The 12,534-nt window shown below is 45.2% G+C and overlaps 1 pseudogene; it reads left to right on the forward strand.

Annotated features, from left to right (window-relative positions):
• The first annotated feature begins 2,461 nt into the window (after positions 1–2,461).
• LOC144291361 (small ubiquitin-related modifier 2 pseudogene) lies at positions 2,462–2,932 on the forward strand (annotated as a pseudogene).
• Positions 2,933–12,534: the final 9,602 nt, after the last annotated feature.

Genomic DNA, 12,534 nt, shown 5'->3' on the forward strand with positions numbered 1-12,534 from the left:
CAACAGGAATCTGCGAGTCTTTGATACCTCACTTCCCAAATCATGCTTATGAGAGCTTTTGGGCCTGACCTTGTAGGACTAAGGTATGAGTCTATCTGACTCCCAAGAACCACTGCATCAGCACATTTTTGAGTCCCAGGCTCCCTCAATGACTTTAGCATCATTTAAACCAGAGAATTTAATTTTCCGGGGGACCTAGTCAGAACAAGAACCTCACAGACCTTCAGCAAATTTCTGAATTCGAATGAATCAGAGATACGGATTATACGAAGGCTGTTGAGGACCCAAGAAATAGTACCTTTCCCCTCTGGCCCTATTGTTGAGCATTGCATATTAGAGAATCCAGAAGGAGATTAAATGGCCTAATAATAAATGCCAACAACAGAGAGATACCCCAAAGTTGGGTAGAAAGTCTTTCTCATGATCATATTCCCAGGTTGAAATTAAGGTTCAGTAATTAAATGCCCTTGAAATTTCAAGTCCAGAGATGGTAGGTCCAAAGGATGTAGAATTAGAAATAATTACCTTTTGTCCTTCAGTTAAACACTCTTATGTTAAAAGCCCCCAGATCACTGCCTCCATTTTCTTATTCTGCTGAGTCACTGGAACCCGCATCATGCATGTCATGTACAACCAAGTCAAGTCGTAGCAGCCTGTACCACTTCTGCTGAGACCTCCCTCATGGTCCCAGAGCCTTAGCTGAAGGCCAAATGGCCTGAACCCTCCCCTAGTGGCTCATTTGCCTTTGCCAAAATCTGGGGTCTGTGAGAGGCCAGAGTGCAGGGAGCAATGGCTGGAAGCCACCATGTACACAGCCTTCCTTCTAAGGAAGCAGTCACTGGTGTGAGGACAAAGCCACCGTAGTCTGCAGAAGAGGGAAGAAGCTTTTCCCATTAACCCATACCAGTGGGCTTCACCACTCAGTGTGGCCTCTGAGGCCCACAGACCCAAGGTTCCGTCCTGAGGGATTCTGATGAAGGCTTGGAGCAGGGCCCGGAAATCGGTATTTTCACAAGCACCTGAGGTGATTCTGATGAAACTTTGGTCGGCTGCATTTGATTGCAAATTCTTTGAATGTATTCCCAGTTTATAGCACAGCATCTGGAACTTATTAGGAGCTCAATGAATATTTGTGTACTGAATAAATCACATTGAATCTGAAAGGTGAGAAGGGAGGATAAAAAAAAAATCTGTGGAAGAATTTCATACTGTTCTTCAGTGTACCGAGAGTTCTTCTACAGCTTTGTCAAGGATAGACATTTCCCTTACAACGTATTTGTTAGTAAGTCCTTAGGTCTTGATGGAGGTGGGACTGGGAAGGAGTGGGAGGGGACATTATAAAGTCAATTGCTTCTAAAATTACGGGGACTGTGTACGTATATCAAATGATCACATTGTACACTTTAAACATATTATAATTTTATTTGCCAATTATACCTCAATAAAGCCAAAGTTATGTCAAGCTGTTTGCCAATGAATGTCACCTTCTACAGTGAATGGTGGGGACCATTAAACAGTCAGGTAGAACCTACATTGGATGCAGAATCTAATTTATTTTCTCATTGCTTTATAGTCATAATTTTATGCAGCCACTTCTGACTTGAGCTCCCCTTTGGCTTCCACCTGTATCCTGTTAGCCCTTATCACTAACACCCCTGCTTTTTAAAAACTTAGGAATTACGGATCAAATTCTTGTCTCCGTGGAAGTTTCTCGCATTGTGTCATGCTTTACTCCTTCTCTCCCCACATTGCCTGCACCTCTCTAAAATAGATCGTTAAATCTCTGCAGCCAATTTGATTTTCGAAGAAATCACTGAAAATCCTTCGATGAAGGAATTTAGTCAACAGCAATCTGTATAGAATGAAGTTTAAACTTACACGTGCCCATGCTCTGTATTTTTCAGCAAGTCACAGATTTTACTTATGTTGGCTTAGTGGTGAGTCCTCAAACAGGATGAGGCCTGTTTTCCTGCTGGTTGGAAAGTTGTCACCAGATCTAAGGGAGATGAAGTAGTTATGGAGCAAAATGTGGTTTCTGTTGGTTGGCCATGTGGTGTCCTTAAGGTTAATAGAGTAATCCAGGTGGGCATGGGAATGTGTGAGAGCGGGTGTGCCACCAGCAGGAATCAGGGAGATCAGGAAAGGCTCCTGAGCCACCTAGCCACCGCTCTCCAGGCCTGAATACCTGCAGGTGAGGCCGGCTGGGTCCACTGTAATGTGAGCCACCGTGCAGTCAGTCTGCTCCTCCCTTTTGTTTCCGAATCTCCCATTGCAAGGGGAGAAAACCCAAATCCTCAGACATTTTATACACTGTGTTCTTTGGGGCATATCCTAAATTTTTCGGACTTTCCCCTTCCACCCATGAAGGAAGAAGACCCAGCTCTAAAAGCAACTCTGGGTGCTGACAGTGTCACATTCTAACACGGTCCCTATCCCCTTAGTCCCAGAGTAAACAGGTGCAATGGCTGCGGCCTCCTTCCTCCCCTCCTGGTGCTGCTTGTGTGCTCCTTTGGTGGGGACCCAGTACCTCTTCTATGAAGTGGCAGCTGAGGACACTCTGGCACTCATCACAGCCAATGAAAGGCCCAAGGAAGGAGTGAAGACTGAGAACAACGACCATATTAATTTGAAGGTGGTGGGGCAGGATGGTTCTGGGGTGTAGTTTAAGATTAAGAGGCACACATCACTTAGGAAACTAATGAAAGCCTACCGTGAACAACAGGGTTTGCCAATGAGGCAGATCAGATTCCGGGTTGATGGGCAGCCAATCAATGAAACAGACACACCTGCACAGTGGGACATGGAGGGTGAAGAGACCATTGATGTGTTCCGGCAGCAGACAGGGGGTGTCTACCAAAAAGGGAATCTGCTCCTTTATTCCAGAACTCTGTTCCTCCAGACCAAGAAGACATTCTCAAATAGAAAGCTGTAATTTGGTTCCTCCGCACCCTGACTACGACAGTAGAGTTTTCTCTATTCTTTTGTTTTCCCCTTCCCCCCTCCTCTATTGTACGTAAAGTGTGTATGTGCACAAGCATATTCTCCTTCTTCTTTTTTTTTTTTAAAGATTTTTATCCATTTATTCATGAGAGACCCAGGGAGAGAGAGACAGGCAGAGATACAGGCAGAGGGAGAAGCAGGCTCCACACAGGGAGCCTGACGCGGGACTCGATCCTGGGTCTCCAGGATCACGCCCTGAGCCAAAGGCGAATGCTCAACCGCTGAGCCACCCAGGTGTCCCTCCTTTTTTTTTTTTTTTTTAACTAAATGGCCAATGGTATGTTTTGATTGACATCAAATGGAGATGGGATGGGGGAGAATACTGCTTCTGTGAAAATACCCCCTCTTTCCATTAGTGGCAGGCGCACTCTGCTCTTATGTTCATATTCCAGTAAGTTATTTTGCTCGCACTGTTTAACAACAACAACAACAACAACAACAAAAAGACAACATAAAAATCCTTGCATACCTTGTTCGATTGGAGAATTTTAATGTTTTTCATTTATCATTGTAAAACCAAGGACAATTTTATAACTTTTTTGTATGTAGCTATTACATGTAGGGCAATCTGTCTTTAAGTAGGGATAAGTTACTCTAAAAGAAATGCATCCTAGATAGTTTTCCCTCCAAGTCAAGCATCTTGTTGTTTATTTTTTATTTTTCTAAAGATTTTATTTATTTATTCATGAGAAACACACACAGAAAGAGAGAGAGAGAGAGAAAGAGGCAGAGACCCAGGCAGAGGGAGAAGCAGGCTCCACACAGAGAACCCGATATGGGACTCGATCCTGGGTCTCCAGGATCACAACCTGGGCCAAATGCGGCACTAAACTGCTGAGCCACCAGGGCTGCCTAGCATCTTGTTGTTTAAATAAACTTCTTGTTAAAAAAAAAAAATAAACAGATGCATATCATGTACGTTGGCCAAACACAGAAATTGGGTCTCAGCCACTGCACTCATCTGCCATCTCTGTTGGTCTTCTGCAAATGTATGCAAACCATAACCCAGGGGTAGTTGGTTTTCATCAAAAAACCTGCTTCCCGTCTTGCATCTGCAGTATCAGTTTATTTGCCCAGAAATGATTTTACCTAATCTCTTCACTAGAGTTCTCGAACATTAGCATGCATCAGCACCACCTGAAGTTTGTGAACATATAGCCTGCTGGGTCCCACCCCTGAATTTCTGATTCAATTGGTTTGGGGAGGGGTCTGAGAATTTGCCTTTCTACAAAGTCTCCAAGTGATCCTGATGCTGTTGCTGGTCCAGGGACTACACTTTGAGAACCACTGCCCTAAACCGATTTTATTGATTCTGATTAACTTCTGTGATAAATGTAAAATATCATCTGGGTAATTTAAATAACATCAGGTGGAAATGATGTTTAATTAAATTAGATTAAATAAATTAAAGCGATTAGATCAATTTAAAATGCCATCAGATAAATTTAAATACCATTGGGTAAATTTAAAATACCATCAGTCAGAGATAATAGTTCACCCACAGATCCTCTGAAAAGCGGCAACAACAAAAAAAAATCAAGAGTAAGTGAGAGCTTTGAGAACCTCTTGCTCCTACAAATTCTTCAAAAATATATAGGAAGCAATTGAGGCAGTGAATTGTGCACATTTGTGTGTTGATACAAATACAACAGAACATACTAATGTTATGGGGAATGATTATATCAGCTCAGCTCAATTATGGCTCAGAATATATCACAGCCTGATAAGGTCCAATATGCTGATAAGGCAGGAGTTCGTTCTATCACTTACTTCAGAAAATGGTTATTGAGGGTCTATCATGTGCATGATGTTAGACTAAGCATAGTCATGGAGGTTAGATGACAAGACATGGTTCTAGGGGTTTGCAATTCGGGATGTGCTGTTAGAACCACAATACAAGATGTAGTATGAGTGTCATGAGAGAAGCACAAACACATTATTTTGGATGTTCAAAGGAAGAAAGGATCCTTTGAGGCTGAGCTGTATAATGGAGAGAGAGAAGAAGTGTGATCGAGGGGGTCTTCCGAGGGGACAGTGAACTTCCCAGGTCAGAGACTGTGCCTGTGTATTTGAGGGCACTGCTGTGGCTCCTGTGCAGGTAGGTGGTCATAGAGTGTTTGTGGGCACGTGTCTTGAGGGATGATTATGACTTAGATGGGTGGAAAGGGGCAAGGGCTCTCATCAGAAGAGCAGAGAATTTTGAGGGGAAGCTCAAGGAAGATGGCAGGTACAACAGGGTCAGAGGGGAGGGCCCTACATACCAGGTTGAGAAATTTACTTTCAAAGTCTTTGGGGGGACTCCTTGTGGTTTTTGAGCTGGAGAAACAATCTGGGCAAATAAGAGGGATGAATTGGGATAGGCTGAATAGAATGGGTTACGTCCAGTAAGCATGTGCTGCTGAGCTAGGCTCTGTGCTAAATGCTCCGTGTGGAATATACCGTTTAATCCTCATACCGACTCTGACCAGTCAGTACATTGTCATTCTGATTATCCAGATGAGGACACAGAAGCCTGGGAAACCTGAAGGGAGTTGCCCAGGGTCTCCTTATTACTAGCAAATACTGAGATGCTGAGGAAGGTGATGGTGGCAGGAGTCCTCAGCAGGGGACATGTTCTGGCAAGAAGTGTTGCAGAGATGGTATCCACAGGGCTAGGCAATGGTCAATTTTGAGATGACAAGGAGAGAGACAAGTGAAAGGTGATTCCAAAATCTCGAGGCTGGACAACTTGCGGAGAAGTGTTACCATTACCTTGTTTTCCGGTCCTGATGACATCAGTGTCATAAAGAGGCTTGCATGTTTTTGAGAAGGAACTTTAGAAAACAAAAGGGAGAGGGATATGTGGTTGAAAAGGATGTGAAGAGAGGGAGATGAGGGGGGGGACCATACTGCCAGGACGCTGCTGTGTGAGGGGCACAGACATAGCATCCACTTTGATCCTCTTTTCAGCACCACCAAAGCTCCAGAATCTCCTCGTTGTCTCTGCCTCTCTATGCTATGAAGTATGATTGCAAATGGTCACAATTTCTTTGCACCTCCCTCCATAAAGAGATAGGGTCAATTTCCGCGGTCTTTGGATTTGGTCTGACCTTGGCCATGTTTGATGTGGTGGACGTGAAGTTGTGCAAATTCTAAGCCTGCTCCTTGAGATGGGTTGCGCGTTATACTTGCTCTCTCGTAGCGTGGCCACCATGTAAGGAAGGCCCTGCTGGTCTGCTGAGGAGGAGCCTAGAGAGCAGAGATAAGCCAGTACCAGCTGGGTCTCCAGACAGGTGAGTGAGGTCATCCTAGCCCACCTGGTCCCACCTGAGCCAGGTCAAAACCAAAAAAACCATCCAACCAAACTTTGGAATCATGAGTCAATAAATGGTGGTTATTTCAAGCCTCCAAGTTTTGGAGTGGTTTGTTACATAGCAAACGCTGGCTGGCTCACCATGTCACTTGGTGGACCCCTGGTCAATATGATCGGTTGTGGCTTTCCCAGACTTCCACAGAGCCACAGGACCCTACCACTTATTGTGTCACCCCACTGCAAACACTGGACTTCCCAGTCCCGGAGGGCTTAAGCGCCTTTCTTCATCTTTTAACAACAAAACAAAATAAGAAGTCAACTTGATGATGAACCTGGGAAAAATGTTCTCCTGAGTTCAACCGTTAAACGACTAGATCCCTTTGACTCAATCTTGATAAGAAAATTTCTCATAAAGGATAATTATTGTTGCCTACATTGGTGACTTCTAATTTCTAATGGGCATAAGTATAACCTGAATAGCTCGTAAAGTGTGTATTCTTGGGCCCCATTCTCAGTGATGGGGCTCAGGAATCTGTGTTGGTGAGAAGGGGCCTGGGTAGTTATAATGCAGGTACTTCACTGATCACACTTTGGGAATATTGGCCTGAATATTAAAGATTGACTTTGAAATAGCCTATGTCTGCTCTCTGGGCTTGCTCCGTGATTTGCCCTTAATTATAAGTAATTGGAAACATTTCCTGAAACGGGCCAACTGGTAAACAAATATCAGTATGCCAAGAATGCCAATCTCCCATCCTTCTGCCATACAGATGCTGGATTTACTCGTGTAATTCCCTCTGTTCTCTTTGATATTTTTATTCCAAGTGAGGTATATTGAGGGAATTAATATAACGAGCGTCCTGTTCTGCAGGCATCTTCTTTAACTTTCATCAATCATTGACATTCTTATTCCCAGTTACCAAGGAGGCTTGAAAAGGTACACAGCAAGCAGGGGGCAAAATTAATTGGTGTCTAGATTGCCTTAACAGTTCTGTCTCCTTTCTTCTCAGTGTCATTCCTGAAAAGTGTTGTTTGGATGAGAAATATTCAAAATGTGTATGGGGGAGGGGAGAGAGAGAGAGAGAAAAAGAGGGAGAAAGGGAGAGAAGGAGGGAGGGAGAGAGAGCGAGTGAGTTGAGTTAGGTAAGAAAAAGGAGAGAATGTGTAAAATTATTAAAGAGCGATGTGTACAGCTGTTATTTCCTTTCAAGTTTTCAAGTTTCGGGAAAATTTGCGCAGACTTGAAGAAAGGACCCTGTCCTTTGAGTTTGCATGGTGTCAGTTCAAGTTTGCGTGGCTTCCTTTCTGACCAACTTCTCCACCCGACAACTCAGTAGTTCCTGCAAGATGGTGATAGTTGAAGTAAGAAGAGAGCTGGGAATCTTTAGAAGAGGGACGGATTTTCCCTGTGCTCAACCGGGACTCTTTAAGTTCACCTTTTCACTCTTTTCCCCACCTGGCTAGAATACAGAACTTTTTCCCTCCCTTTGGTAGTTTTTTAGGGTTTTCATGGTGTCTGCTGGCTGCGTTAGTGAGGGTTTGAATGAAACAAAAGTGAGGTGACCATTACACAGGGGAGAGGCTCTGGTTTTTCTTTGTAGTAGAGGGATCAAGATGTGTGGGTGAAAATGAGAGAAGCAAGAGAGTAAGACGCTAGGCCTCCTACGATGTCAAATCACATCTGAACTATTTCTAGATGATTTCCAAATAACTAGTAACTTGCTTTGTTTCGAACATACCTTCAATTTAGTGAAATAGAATCGGTCCATCTGATTTTTTGATTGGGTTAGCCTCTCGACTTGGCTAAAGCCACGGTTTTTCAACCCAAGGTGGTGTGTTTGGAGGGTGGCGGGGGGGGGGGGGTAGTAGGGAATTCCAGATCTGAATCTACTAGAGAGACTTCTTTTTTTGCTTCAAAACACACCTGCTCAGGCTTCCCTCACTTTTGGTTGCTTTGGGGGTCCCGAAGGGGCACCCTGTTGAGAGTCTTTCAGTTAAAGGGCCACATTCAGGGAATTTGAAAGGCCTAAGATGGTTCCCTGTCCTCAGCAGTTTTAATAAAAAATAAATAAATAAATAAAAGGGAGTGAACTGATGGTTGATTTTCCAAAAGAGAAAACATGAATGATACTATGCTTATCCTAAATGATTGGGGAACCATTTCTTCTGGGGAGGCTTAGCGGCCTAGGCGCTTCGGGTCACGTTCCGGGGAGGCACTGAAGCCTACAGCACAAACGTGAACCTTTGGTTCATCTGAATCCTTGACTTCTCCTCTGAACTTCTGCACGGAAGCCGTTTTCAGCTGCCTCTGACAGTGGAGGCCTTTCTCTTTTGAATGTTTGTTTTATGATCTAAAACCCAGCCTCACTCGCAGAATAGTAACTCCCCTGCACGACAAGGCCGTGTGCCATCCGGGGATTTACTAATGGCTAAGCCGCATTATGAACGGAGATTTATGATCACCTTCCCAGTCAATTAAAATTCCAGATATTACTAAGACAGAATTCAATTAAGGTTAATTGGGGCTTCTGAAAACTGCTTTTCCAAAGGGAAACCGTGATGGGATTGTGACTCCTAGTGGGTTTCGATCAGTTTTAAATAACTTTCCGTGCCTTTCTTTTCTTGGCACAAGGCACATCCTCCCCCTGCTGCCTGGCTCCTGCTATTATCATTCGATTCAGATGTTGATTTTTCTGTCATAAGTTATCACGGTGACTTATTTGGTTTTCGCCTTGTCTTTTTCTTAAAAGCGACACAACAGCAACAACAACAAAAAAAACCGAAACAAAACTCTGGAGCCTCTCAGCAGCCCAGAACCCTAACGAAACCCTAACCCGTGTCGTGCAGAAATCGCAGTGGTCTGACATGAGAGAAATATAGTCATTTGCAAGACTGTGACAACATTTCGGAAGCGATTACCCAAACTGGAAAAACAACCCATTTCTTTTTCTTTGTCATTAAGGTGGATGGAAAGGTTGGCCAGCATGGCCAGCGAGGGGGGAAAGGAAGCAAGAAGGGGAGAAACAGGTGCAGACCAGAATTACCATGCGAGTCAGGCTTTCCATTCTCCCCTAAATTTTATTTTCTTGTCGTCAGGGGCTATTGTGACAGTTCTTAGCACAGTTGATTGAACTGGGAAAACACATGGGACGGGGCCCGAGTCACCGAATGCAGAGCATGTAGCCCGCAGCTCACAGAGCAATCTGGAGCAAGGAGTGAATAATAATTGCAGCGGTTTATGTTCCCCGAATTGCCAACCTATTGTTCATCACTGGAGGCTGGTAACACAAAGCTAGAGAGACATTTTCCTTTTTGGCAAGAAGAAATGAGAAGTGTGCGAGTTGGGGAGAGACGTCTCCGCTGCTTCGATGTGCTCAGCAGGGCCGGGCACTTGCCACAGGCAGACAGGAGCCCCGACCGAGGCTGCCTCCTTCTAGAATGAGCAACTGCCTCTGCGTCTCCCAGGCCCGCGGCCCTCACTGTCCAGCTGCCCTCAGGAGAGACAGAGAGAGATAGAGACACAGGCAGCGGGAGAAGCAGGTGCTCTGTAGGGAGTCTCATCGGGACTCGATCCCGTGACCCCGGGGTCACAACCTGAGCCGAAGGCAGACACTCAACTGCTGAGCCCCCTGGGTGCCCCTCAGTGAGCTTCTTTCCAGTGACCCTTTAGTTGGCAAGACGGACGCACCCTGGAACTGTTTTGTAGGGATGACGGTGATGGTCTCATCAGCCTGGTGCTCCCCCCCATTCCTTTAATCCGCCAGTGGTACACAATCTAGGAAGGAAGGTACCTTTCTTTCTTTCTTTCTTTCTTTCTTTCTTTTCTTTCTTTCTTTCTTTCTTTCTCTCTTTCTCTCTTTCTTTCTTTCTTTCTTTCTTTTTTTTCTGCCAGTTTCCTGTTTCTGATCTCTCTCTCTCTCTCTTTTTTTTAAAGATTTTTAATTTATTTATTCATGATAGACATAGAGAGAGAGAGAGGGGCAGAGACACAGGCAGAGGGAGAAGCAGGCTTCATGCAGGGAGCCCGACATGCGACTTGATCCCAGGACTCCAGGACCGTGCCCTTGGCCAAAGGCGGGAGCCAAACCTCTGAGCCACCCAGGGATCCCTGGGTCGACTGGAAGAGGAGACCGGCCAAGGAGAGATTTTAAAACTGTACAGAGGTGAAGGGGAGAAGTTTCTGTAATCAGAAATCTGGGGTATAATTATAAGATAGCCAGAAGAAAGAAAGATGCAGGTGGAAGAAGTCTCTAGAGCACGATTACTAATGAATTCTCTGTTCCTTATGGAAAAGAGCCACATTTGTAAAATTAAAAGTCAATGCCTCTTTGATGAGAGGATTTGCTGGCTGTGCCGTCCTCTTTTCAAATATTGTGTGCCTGGGAAGACGAGTGAGGAAGCTCAGCCTCTAGTCTGGGGCATTGGAGCAGAGCAGGGGGTCTGGCTTTTACCCCCTATTTCTTTTTTAAAAAGATTTTACTTATTTATTCATGATCTATATCTATATCTATATCTATATCTATAGAGAGAGGCAGAGACACAGGCAGAGGGAGAAGTAGGCTCCATGCAGGGAGCCCGATCCGGACTTGATCCCAGGATCCTTGGGATCATGACCTGAGCCAAAGGCAGCCGCTCAACCCCTGAGCCCCCCCAGCAGTCCCTTCACTGTGCATTCCAATGTTGGGGGCCGTGTAGAGTTCCTGGCTATGTGTTTCCGCTGACATGAAGTACAAGAGCAGCGGCCACCAGCGGGCACAGGGTGGCCCATCTGTCTGGTGGTAGAGCGTCTACTGAAAAACACTTACAATTTGACAGGAGAGCGAGAAACACCTACTGCATAGACCTGCAAAGTTACCTGCAGAAAAATTCGGCCTTTGTAGTTGATCTCTTGAGTCACATAAAAAATGTCACCGATTAGTCGTCCCCTCGGCAAACCAGAGACAGGGCCCCAATGGGAAGCGGGTGGGACGGTTTGCTGCAGGCGGCCTCTGTGGGCAAGATAGAGCTCACTATCCTCTGGGCACTCGTGAGCTGGTCTTAAACACAGCCGTCGTTGTCATGAATTAAATTCTATAACCTACAATTGAATAGATTACGTTAGAAACAAAGGTAATAAATGCTAAAAACTCATCCTTTTCTAATTATTTTATAATGCTTGATGTTTTGAAGCTTTCCGCGCCTGCTGTGTCCGTGTGGTAGAAATGCTGTGTAAGGACGATTCGGTGTCTCTTCCCGACTCCCCATCGGGTGACATCCTGTTGGTTATTCGAAATGAACCATGGTGGTAGTGTTTATGCTCTTGAAGAGGCAAATCTTGCAAGTCAGGGCAGTTTTTCTTTTAGAGCTGGACTGATGAACATTTACCAGCACAACACTGCGTACGTGTGAGTTGGGGGTCAGGGGTGGTGGTGGCCCAAGGCCTTGTGTACTAGATAAACACACATGTTTGTTTCTAAGTTGGGGGGAGTGTCTTAGTTCCAGCTGCTACAACCAGAATACCAGATTGAGGGGCTTAAACGGACATTTATATCTTATGGTTCTGGAGGCTAGGAAGTCTGAGGTCATGGTGCCAACATGGTTGGGTTCTGGTGAGAATGTCTTCCTGAATTTCCTCACATGGGGATGACAGGGGGAGGGAGAGGAGGAGGAGGAGGAAGTCGGAGGGAGGGGGGGAGAGAAAGAGAGAGAGAGAGAGAGAGCTCGAGCTCAGCTGCCTCTTCTTATAAGGTCACCCATCTATCATGAGGTCCCCATCCTCATGACCTAATTGCCTCCCAAAGACCCCACCTCCAAATACCATCACATTGGGGATTAAGGTTTCAACATACGAATTTTGGGTTTTTGGGATTTTGGGATTTTGGAATTTTGGGAGGACACACACATTGAGTCCACAGTAGGGAGAAAAACTCTCAGCAGAGGGCAGACAGGGGGAGGTAGGCTCCTGGAGACCCCGGGCTTCCCTGGAGAGGGATGCTATCCAAGGATGGGAGGCTTCTGAGAGAGGGGCTGAAGGGTCCCGGATAAACTCTCTACACTTTGCAGTTGTGTCTGGGGCAGCCTGAGGTAGGAGGAGGTCTTCGAGAGCTCTTCTCTTCTGCTTTTTCCACTTGCGTTGGCCATCGGCATGTCAGCACTGGTCAATGGTCTTTACCAATACCCAGCCTCATTACTTACTACCGGAAACTTCTTTTTTATTTTAGAAAGATTTTATTTATTTATTCATGAGAGACACAGAGAGAGAG

This window comes from Canis aureus, chromosome 20, assembly GCF_053574225.1.
Source record: "Canis aureus isolate CA01 chromosome 20, VMU_Caureus_v.1.0, whole genome shotgun sequence".
Classification (NCBI taxonomy): Eukaryota; Metazoa; Chordata; class Mammalia; order Carnivora; family Canidae; genus Canis; species Canis aureus.